The following is an 8,487-nucleotide window of genomic DNA, read 5'->3' on the forward strand; positions in this document are numbered from 1 at the left end:
ATCTGGCGTTTCTTACTGCAAACGGGGTCGAGCTGAGCCAAACCTTTTCAAATTAATCTCGGCGATGTAATTAATCGCAGAAATAGTCCCGGCGCTGCAGTCCCAGTTCAGGCAAACCCCATTTGATGAATGGTCGAGACCTTGCCTGGGTGTGAAGTCTGTTGCGAGCGGCTTAGAGATGTGGAATAGGGCAGAGAGCGGTGGGACGCAGGAGTGGAGGCAGTTTCAGTAACTCTGTGAGATGAAAATGATCTCCTGAGATTGCAGTTAGGGGCTGATGAGTAGTCTGCATACGTGTTACGTGAACACTGACCACCCACCATCGTTTTCCGCGTCAAAAATTGCTTCGCTGATACATTTAATCTTACTATTTATTTTTTAAATTCCTTTTTTTGTCCACAGGGTCCAACTAAAGACAACTTCTTTATAGCAGTAATAGTTTTGAGAATTTCTGAAGGGCATTTCCCTTGACTCACTGTGGAAGTGAAGAAGCTGGTTTGCATGTTGCAGATGACTCTGCTGTTTGTCCCCTGCCTGCAAGGTTAACATTTCCCTACCCGTCTGGCAGCAATCAATTTTCCTCTCCTGCTTCTGCTTTTCCTTTGCACGTATTCCATTGCATGCAATGAGTGGAATAGGTTGAGGAAAAAATTTGGATGTCTTTCTACAAAAAATACTGCCTAAATGAAATTAAAAGTATGGCCGCAATGTGCATAATAGATGCCAGAGGGGAATTATTTATGTAACACACCAAGGCATTTACATTTTTTTTTACGTAATCATCATTCAACGATCAATACTGTACCCAAGTGATTTACTTTATCGTTGGCTCTTGTGCTTAGCAGTGTGAGAGTCAAAGCAAAAAGTCACAATGAAGAAATACACGCTACATTCTCACCATGCAAAATCACAAGCTCTCCCCCATGTGGCTGTAACATCATTTGGGCACTGGTGTCACCATCTCAGCACAGTAGTAATGGTTGCATTTCCACTGTGGTACTCAGAGCTGGCAGGACACCCCATTTTCCACCCCAGTACCCCTTTGTATGGGAGGCAGGATGGGGGGGTTCATGCCTGACTTTGGGTTTGGAGTTAAGGTATGACCAGGGTAAGCATCCAGACCTGGGAGCCCCCACACATTCCTGAGTACCTGAGTCAGGTGTAGGTGTGTGTGCTGAAGATAACACCTTGAGGAAGGCTAGAAGGATACCTGAAAGACGCCAGAATCCTGCTACTGAAATATTTTGCATGTATTCATGTTGTTTACAGTAAAATACTGAGTTGTAGTCTTCCCTTGGAGGTAAATGTGGAATTTTGTGATTGGCAGTAGGGATAATCTAACAAACCCTTGCCATAATTGTTACATCTTCTTCACTAGAGCACTGACTTCAGCAGGATTAGGAGTTTCACCAACATAGACAAAGCCAAGTATTTGGCAAGTGGGCTGTTGGGTCGGCGGAGGGACAGCAGATGATGGTACTGCACATGGGCTTGGCCAGGTCCCTTCTACCAGGTACCCGCTGGCAGGGGCACTAGCGGGAGCCTTTCCTGCAGTGCTGTCTCCTGGCTCTGCAGCAGAGCCTTGTATGTCTGTATGGACTGGTGCTCGATAGTAGGTAGACCCCACACTGAAACTAGTAGGGACTTGTCAAATAGCAGAGTGTGGTTTAGGCTTCCTCTTCTAAGGAAGTTTCACATTCTGTATTCTGTGAGTGGGATGGAATTTTGCTGTTATGGGGGCTCCTGGCAAAACTTCTCCAGGTTTCAGTGGAGTTGGGCTTTTTCTCCTTTCAGATGAGAGGAATAAGGTGGCCTTTGTGTTTTCAAGATCAAGGCCTATCTTTTTTTGTTTCTGCAAAAGACAGTTACAAGAGCTGTGCCTTTAGCACCATCATCTCACTCAAAGGTTTGTGTGAGTTTTCCCTGGCGGGGAAAGAACCTTTTCCATTTTCTGTTCCAGACCCCTCCCACAGCGATGACAGGGGCTGTGACAGCAGCTGGGTGGTGGCACAGCCATCTGAGCAGGTGTGTGGTGTGAGAGGAACTATGGTCCAGATCCTCAGCAGCCTCTGGCACCGATCTCCATTGGTGATCTGTCTTGGGTGACTGGTTGGATGGTGCTGCCATCCGCTGCTTCCAAAATTATCCCCACTATTTCTTTAACCATTGCTAAGACATACTAATTGTGAGCAAGGTCAGCAATAACGGCAGTCCGGTAATAGAATATGCTGTACATGTTATTCCTGACTTAGAAAACAAGATGAAACTCAGATGAGACTCCCTTTCTCACACTTCTACATCACACAGTGCTTCCTAACCATTAATGCTTTCTCTCTCTCATTCCATCACCGCGTCTGTCACAGACCTGCAATTCCTGGATTTCCCCATGTTCAATGCACACTTCAGGTAGCCCTTGCTAAAAAATAAGCCCTGAGACAACTCATACCCTCTGATCATCCATGCAATATCAGAGAAAGAAGTAGCTAGGAACCATAGGCAGGGTTGTGTTGGGGCCACATCCTGGGAGATCAAGAGGAGGAACCCAGAGATAAATATCTTCTGGTCCTCTGTGAGCACACATATAACCTGTGTGATTGCTAACCAGACATGTATTTATGTATTCATTTATTTTACAGATAATCTGCAGGTTTTTCTCATGAAAATACAGTTGTTCATCAGAAATCATAGTCTCTCCTTTGTTATTAGAGAATCCACATTTCAGTTTTGAGGGCTGGATGAAATAGGTACTGGTCGTAAGACTGTGGGTAGCCAAAATGGAATGATTTAATCAAGTAAGAGCTATGACTATGCTGCTAGTCCTCCTACTGACCTTTGGCATTGGCCACAAAGGGAGCGCACAACTGAAATATTCACAAATTGGTAATAGCAGTACAAGGTGGACTTGACTGATGGATTTCTAAATTGATAGTGGACGCTGCAAAGAAAACATCTGCTTCTTTCCTCTCAGTATTTTGCTTTTTTTTCAGGCTCTCTCTGTGCTGCCTGTGGGCAGACACACTCTGGATAGTGCCTGAGCAGAGCCCCTGACCCAGCCAGCTCTTGGGAGCCCTGAAGTTGGTCCTGCTGCATGCAGACTTAGAAGCCCGAATCGGATGCCCAGTGTTAGGGAGGGGGATACTCCCCATGTCTGCAGGCTTCCTCTTTTCTTTCCTGCCCTATTTAGTGACCCTTAGCATTCATTTCCTTCTCACTTGCGAGAAGACAACTAGTTCAATTTCATTCTTTTATGGGAAGATTGCTAGTACACTTAATCATTTTAAATAAACCTGGTTTATCTTTAAATCTGCCTTAGTCATATTTAATCTATTTCTATTGTGATCATCCTTATACTTTCTTTTTCAGGGTTTTATTCTGAATGAATAGTTAACAAATATCCCCATATTAACGTTTCCCTAGTTTAAAGTTTATTTATCTAATTTTGTTTTCATTATGGAACCTTCAGTATTCTTCCTTTCCTCTTGTGATACTTTAGAACTAGTTGACCTTTATTAAATAGATTGTGAATATACACCCTTGACTAATACTGTTTCGGGAAGTCACTGAAGTTGTTTTGTAGGGTTTTTTCTTTAAAGAATATCTCAGAAGAAGGTCAAAGCATTTCATTTTGCTCTTGCAACCCCTTATCCTGCAGAATGAGGACTGTTTTAGTTGGGAACAGTCATACATATGAGCTAGGTAAGCATATATACTTTTACAGCAGAAAAGTTTCTTTCCTCATAGCATTGCATTTTAATGTAACTCACTGAGCATGAGATTTAGGTAGATTGATTCCAAAGGTCCCTTCAATCAACATATCCATGGTCCTTTCTTCTTAGGCTGTTTAAACTTGAGTAGCACAGGATGGAAAAAGCATGGTTAAAACTCTAGTGCTGAAGTATTTGGGACAGCAGAGTGGCAGCAGATGCTTTTCACATCACACTTAATCGGTGAGTCCAAAAGTTTTTGGAAAAGTAGGTCAGCATCATTCTGGAATTGATTTCCCTAAAGATAAAACAGTATAAAACTGCAGTAAAACCATATTTGTTTCAGAGACCTGAGTATTTTATAAAATGTTTTTGTTCCTGTGAGAAGAAATAGCTGTATTTCTTAGCAAAGTGGAATTCTTTCATCATTATAGTTCCTGTCACCGTGCTGTTATGTTGCCTAACCTTGAAATGAAAGCAGTTTTGTTAACATTTTATAAGTGCTTGTTAATATGTTGGATTGTGTCTTTCAGGGCAGAAAACAAATGCAAAAAAAGTTTCATTTTCTTTTGTGTACCAATAAAAGAGAACCAGTGTGCTGGGTTAGAGTGAAACGGACTGAAAAATATCCTGAAAACCGAGTTACTGCTTCTTTTTTTTCTTATAGTAGTTTTACATGGCCATCATGTTAAATAACAAGGAAAAATGTATCCCCGCTGTCTGCTCTTAAGCAGAAGTCTGAAGTTGAATCACTGAAGACATTCCTAAGAATAGTATATTTTAGAAACGACTTCTTTGTTTCATGATTATGTAAAGATACATGAGAACATTCTCTAATATAAACAAGTCTCTGAATGATTGTCTGGAAAGTTGTCAATATAATTTTTCAAATATTGCTTAAGGAAAGAGCTCAAAAGATGTGATTTCAGTGTATCTTACAGACAAATGCTTGTTTGCATTTACAAGAAAATAAATAATATATACCATATATCAAAATACCTTTCCAAGCTATACAAACTTTACCCTGTTTTTAACTTCGAAAGCATCTCTGCCTCTAAATGTCAGCAAACTTTTGTAGCATTTATGCCCTGTTTTCTTCTATACAGTCCTTACTTGCCTGACATTCTGTAAAGAGAAATAGGAAAGTCAGATTGTGAGTTTTTTATCATGAAATATTGGTAATAAACTTTTAAAAAGTAACTGGCTTCTGTTAGTTAGCTTTGGCAGACTGTTTTTATCTTCTTCCCTGCCCCATATGTTTGCTCTCTTTATGTACAGGCAGGTGTTAGGACTTTGCTCCTCAGTTTTTTCAGCTGTGTATCGAGGACAGAGTTTTCAAAATAAAACTTAGGTTTCAGATTACCTAGTTTAAGACATGGGAAAAAATAGAGCAATCTCTGGAAAGAGCTGCACAGCTACCGTCAGAAAGCTGTACTGTCCTCTTTGAGGTCATCTGGAAGAGTATGCATCCAGGCTTTCTAGAAGAACTGCATACTGGGAGTTCTTGGAAGTCCTTGACTTCTGTGTCTCAGAGTTCACCCATGTCCATTCAGGGTTAGAGAAAACAGCAAAGACCACACAACAGAGGTGGAAGTAGCTTGAAGCACATTTTGCAGGTACAATGAGGTCATTTGCATGTTGCTGACTTAATCAGCTTGGCTTTAATGAGTGCAGCTAATCAGAACTGTGATTAACATGGGACGTGTGAACAGGAACACACAATGAGAGTTTATTTTTTGCCTATGAATTGAAATGAGGTAGTTAGGCGATTTTCAAAAGGAGTTTAGTTGAGCCTTAGTTTCTCCTAACAACTTTTAAAATATCCACCTTGCCATTTCTCTGTAACTGTGCTTTCCCAGTGGCTTGGACCTGCGCATCAGGATGGGTTTGTCCTCACTGACTACTCCATTGTAAGGGTAGGTAGAACAGACCAAGAATCAGAGGAAAGCATCCTTCTTACCAGCTATCCCAAAGCCAAAATGCCTTGCCAAGCTGGCTGGTGGGGTTGCCCCTGTAAAGAAGCCATCTCTAAGTGTGGAAACTGTTTCCCCAGAACCTGTCTGGAGAGTCCTGTGGGGCCATCAAGTCATAACCCTGGGAGCGTGTGTTGCCTGTGAAGTGGTACAGTAATAACGTAGACATCACATGGATAGATGGTTTATAGGCCCACTGGGGTAGAGGAAGTAATGCTGTGCTGCTCTCTTCCTGATAAGGTGGGGTCATTGGCCACTGAATGTCTTCTATTTTCCTGATGGTGTGTTTCTCAGAACTCTAACACCAGTCACACGTTTTTTAAAATTAAGCCATCTTTGAATATGCATATTACTAGAAAGCTTGATATTTGCAAGAGTTGTTGTGTTTTAGGCAGTACTGGAGGCGTTGGTACGCACAGGGCATTTGGGACAAGCAATTGAAAAAGCCCAAAAGGTCCTACAAAGAGAAGATAATGCTTTGCACATTTTCCTTCTTGATGATGGTAAAAGTTTTATAGGATGAGGCAGTAACAAATTTTTTATTCTTATATTGCAAACACAGTTCTTACATTGTCTGTCTGCCTCATAGAGAATGCTAAGTCACCAAAGAGATACCAAAGAAGAGGTACTTACCAGAAAATGAGAAGGAGCTTTATAGTCAATCAGTGTGGAAAAACATCCTTACTAAAGACCCCTTGGACCCACTGTCAGTCTCCTGTAAGCAGGGTAACTGACACATTTGAAATCTGATTTCTATTACCAGAAGGAATCAAAGTATTTTTTAATATGAGTTTTTTAAAAAGAAATACCACCCCTCCCTCTTTTCCCTCTTTCCATTTAGAGTGTTCATTCAGTTAAAAAGGCAGTGCAGTCTTAATAATGTGATACATCAGTGAGCCCCAGTATTTTCTCAGCTCATGGATGAGAAAAGAATTCAAGCAAATTCAAAAGCAGCCCTCAGGTAAGGACTGGTCTTTTACACTGATTTTTACTTTAGATAACCCCTTCTGACTGCCCTTTCTGCAAAGCTGGGAGTACCCAAACTTTTACCTTTGTGTACCATTCTCATTTGCATCCCAATATCCAGGCTTCATCAACATCTAGTATCATAATTATGTGCCCCACACAGACAAGCAGAAAGTCAGAAGGACTGTCCAATGGTTAAACCACTATTTCAAACCATGAGAGATCTCTCACATATGAAATACGTACTTTTTAAATAGGAGAGGCAGAATACATCAGTCGGCAGGAGCAGCTAGGTTGCTACCAGCATTTGAGCTAACTTCTTTAAGAAAATTTGGTTATTCCTGCACTACTCTGCCCCCAGTGCCTACGTGCCCTTAGTTAACTGTTTTTGTGCAACTAACGGTAACTTAATTAGAAAACCTAGTAGCTGCAAGACATGTATCCTCTTAGGCAGTGATCACGGTGCATCTGCCATATATTTATCCTCTCATCCTTCCTCTTGGGGTGGGCAATCACCAACCGCATAAAGTTAACAAAGACAAGTGACGATTTTGTACCCGGGATACGGTAACCCTGGATGTCCATACAGACTGGGGAGTGAAAGGCTGGAGAGCAGTGCTGCAAAAAGGATTCCGGGGGTTCTGGTTGACAGCAAGTTGACCATGAGCCAACAGTCTACCCTTGCAGCCAAAAGGGTGTCCTAGGGTGCATTAAGCACAGCATTGCCAGCCAGCCAAGGGAGGTGGTTGTCCCACTCTGCTCTGTACTGGTGTGGCCCCACCTTGAGTATTGTCTGCAGCTTTGGCCACCATGGTATAAAAAGAATATAGAACTGCTGGAGAGTGTCCAGAGAAAGGCCACAAAGTTGCTGAAGAGTTTAGAGGGGAAGCTGTGTGAGGAGCTGCTAAAGTCACTTGGTCTGTTCACAGCCTGGAGAAAAGAAGACTGAGAGGAGACGTCATTGCAGTCTGATGCTTCTGCACGAGGGCGGGGGAGGAGGAACTGGCACTGTTTTCTTCTCTCTGGCAACTAATGATAGGATCCAAGGGAATGGCAGGAAGATGTGCCAGGGCTGGCTTAGGTTAGATACTAGGAAAAGGTTCTTCACCCAGAGGGTGGTGGAGCACTAGAACTGGCTCCTGAGGGAAGTAAAGCCTGACTATATTCAAGAAGCATTTGGGCATGCCCTCAGACACATAGTGTGAATGCTGGGGTTGTCCTGTGCAGGTATAGGAATTGAACTTGATGATCCTTGTGAGTCCCTTCCATTCCATTCCATTCCATTCCATTCCATTCCATTCCATTCCATTCCATTCCATTCCATTCCATTCCATTCCACGACTGTGCTGCATTGGCCCAGGTGCACAGAAGCCATGCTGTGGCATGTCCCAGAACTTTTGGACAGATGCACGGCATCCTTTCCTTAAATACTCACTTATTTTGCAAGGGCAGGTAGGAAGACCTGCTGAGAAGATGGCATATAGTAAAAGCTGGAGTCTGCAGATATGTGTGTGCTGAGAAGGAAAGGAGACCAAAAAACTTTGTGGGGAGGCTGCAGAGCAGCTGGTACACAGGATTTTACTAAATGTGCAGTAATTTCTCTCATTCATGACTTGTCATCTCTTGCATTCATTGCTGGAATGTTCCCTTGGGCTGGAACATGCCAGCTGGCCTCACAGGGCCTTATTCATGTGGCCATGGCCAGAAGTGCAGGTGTCCCTGAGCTGCAAGTCCACAGTGCTGAGTTCTTAATTGAGTGTTGAACTTATTTTCAAAATGAAAGGTAACAGCTCTTCAACGATGGAGGAAAGAGAGATTACAATGTACAGCTCTAACTACTGAGG

The 8,487-nt window shown here is 42.5% G+C and overlaps 1 long non-coding RNA gene across 1 annotated transcript; it reads left to right on the top strand.

Moving 5' to 3' along the window:
- The first annotated feature begins 3,199 nt into the window (after window positions 1-3,199).
- Window positions 3,200-4,817, top strand: LOC128854407 (uncharacterized). The gene is made up of 3 exons (XR_008453483.1): window positions 3,200-3,696; window positions 3,837-3,947; window positions 4,238-4,817. It is a non-coding gene; the product is annotated as an uncharacterized LOC128854407 (long non-coding RNA).
- The last annotated feature ends 3,670 nt before the right edge of the window (window positions 4,818-8,487 follow it).

Source organism: Cuculus canorus, chromosome 1, assembly GCF_017976375.1.
Source record: "Cuculus canorus isolate bCucCan1 chromosome 1, bCucCan1.pri, whole genome shotgun sequence".
Classification (NCBI taxonomy): Eukaryota; Metazoa; Chordata; class Aves; order Cuculiformes; family Cuculidae; genus Cuculus; species Cuculus canorus.